At 31.8% G+C, this 2,051-nt stretch overlaps 1 non-coding gene across 1 annotated transcript; it reads left to right on the top strand.

The window, feature by feature from the left end:
• The first annotated feature begins 461 nt into the window (after positions 1-461).
• Positions 462-565, top strand: LOC127740452 (small nucleolar RNA R71). Its single transcript, XR_008001128.1, has one exon. It is a non-coding gene; the product is annotated as a small nucleolar RNA R71 (small nucleolar RNA).
• The last annotated feature ends 1,486 nt before the right edge of the window (positions 566-2,051 follow it).

The following is a 2,051-nucleotide window of genomic DNA, read 5'->3' as shown; positions in this document are numbered from 1 at the left end:
GTTAATCCTTCCATGAGAAATTTGGATGATTTCTCCATGATGAATTATAGGTGTTTCCATAAGGTTCACCCATATAATTTATCTCTGCCATTGCAGGGTTTTCACGATCATAAGCTTCTTCTTCAGAAGATGCCTCTTTAGTGCTGTTGGATGCATTTTGCCATCCATTCAGACTTTGAGAAATCATGTTGACTTGATGAGTCAAAATTTTGTTCTGAGCCAATATGGCATTCAGAGCATCAATTTTAAGAACTCCCTTCCTTTGAGGCGTCCCATTATTCATGGAATTCCTCTCAGAAGTGTACATGAACTGGTTATTTGCAACCATGTCAATAAGTTCTTGAGCTTCTGCAGCCATTTTCTTTAGGTGAATGGATCCACCTGCAGAATGGTCCAATGACATCTTAGAGAACTCAGATAGACCATAATAGAATATATCTATCATGGTCCATTTTGAAAACATGTCAGAAGGACATCTTTTGGTCATTTGTTTGTATCTTTCCCAAGCTTCATAGAGGGATTCACCATCTTTTTGTTTGAAGGTCTGAACATCCACTCTAAGCTTGCTCAGCTTTTGAGAAGGAAAGAACTTAGCCAAGAAGGCCGTGACCAGCTTATCCCAGGAGTCCATGCTATCTTTAGGTTGAGAGTCTAACCATGTTCTAGCTCTGTCTCTTACAGCAAAAGGAAAAAGCATGAGCCTGTAAACTTCAGGATCTACTCCACTAGTCTTAACAGTCTCACAGATCTGCAAGAACTCAGTTAAGAACTGGTAAGGATCTTCTAATGGAAGTCCATGAAACTTGCAGTTCTGTTGCATTAGAGCAACTAATTGAGGTTTCAGCTCAAAATTGTTTGCTTCTATGGTAGGAATTGAGATGCTTCTTCCATCAAACTTGGACGTAGGTGTGGTATAATCACCAAGCATCCTTCTTGCATTATTGTTGTTAGGTTCGGTTGCCATCTGCTTTTCTTGTTCGAAAATTTCAGCAAGGTTGTCTCTGGATTGTTGTAATTTAGCTTCTCTTAGTTTCCTCTTCAGAGTCCTTTCAGGTTCTGGATCAGCTTCAACAAGAATTCCTTTTTCCTTGTTCCTGCTCATATGAAAGAGAAGAGAACAGAAAAAGAAGAGGAATCCTCTATGTCACAGTAAAGAGGTTCCTTATTATTAGTAGAAGAAAAAGGGAATAAAGAAAGGAGAATCCAAACACAAGGTAAGGATAGGGGCAGTGATTTGAGATGAAGAGAGGTGAAGAGAGGTGTTCGTAAATGAATAAATAAATAGGAAAAGATGAGAGAGGGAGAAATTTTCGAAATTAAATTTTGAAAAGGAGTTAAATGATTTTCGAAAATAAAGATAAGAAATGAAATTAAAATTAAAATTTAAAATAATTAATGAAATAAAAAAAGAATATTTTAAAATCAAATTTTTGAAAAAGATAAAATTTTGAAAAAGATATGATATAAAAGATAAGATAAGATAGATTTAATTTTTAAAATTAAAATTAATTACTTGACTAATAAGAAACTAAAAGATATGATTCTAGAATTTAAAGATTGAACCTTTCTTAACAAGAAAGTAACAAACTTCAAATTTTTGAATCAATCACATTAATTGTTTAGCATAATTTTCAAAAATTAAGATAAAATTAAGAAAAAGATTTTTGAAAACTATTTTTAAATTTTCGAAAATCATAAGATAAAAATGAAAAAGATTTGATTTTTGAAAAAGTTTTGAAAAGATAGGATTTTTAAAATTGAAAATTTGACTTGACTTATAAGAAATAGCTATTTTTTAAAATTTTTTTGAATAAGTCAACTCAAATTTTCAAAAATTAGGAGTAAAATAAGGAAAAGATAATTTTTTGATTTTTGAATTTTTAATGAAGAGAGAGAAAAACACAAACATGACCCAAAACATGAAAATTTTGGATCAAAACATATGATGCATGCATGAACACTATGAATGTCAAGATGGACACCAAGAACATTTTGAAGATCATGATGAATATCAAGAACATATTTTTGAAAAATTTTTGATGCAAAGAAAA

Source organism: Arachis duranensis, chromosome 6 (genome assembly GCF_000817695.3).
Source record: "Arachis duranensis cultivar V14167 chromosome 6, aradu.V14167.gnm2.J7QH, whole genome shotgun sequence".
Taxonomy (NCBI): domain Eukaryota; kingdom Viridiplantae; phylum Streptophyta; class Magnoliopsida; order Fabales; family Fabaceae; genus Arachis; species Arachis duranensis.
Note: the sequence above shows the minus strand (reverse complement) of the source record. Positions and strands in the feature narration are given on the sequence as shown.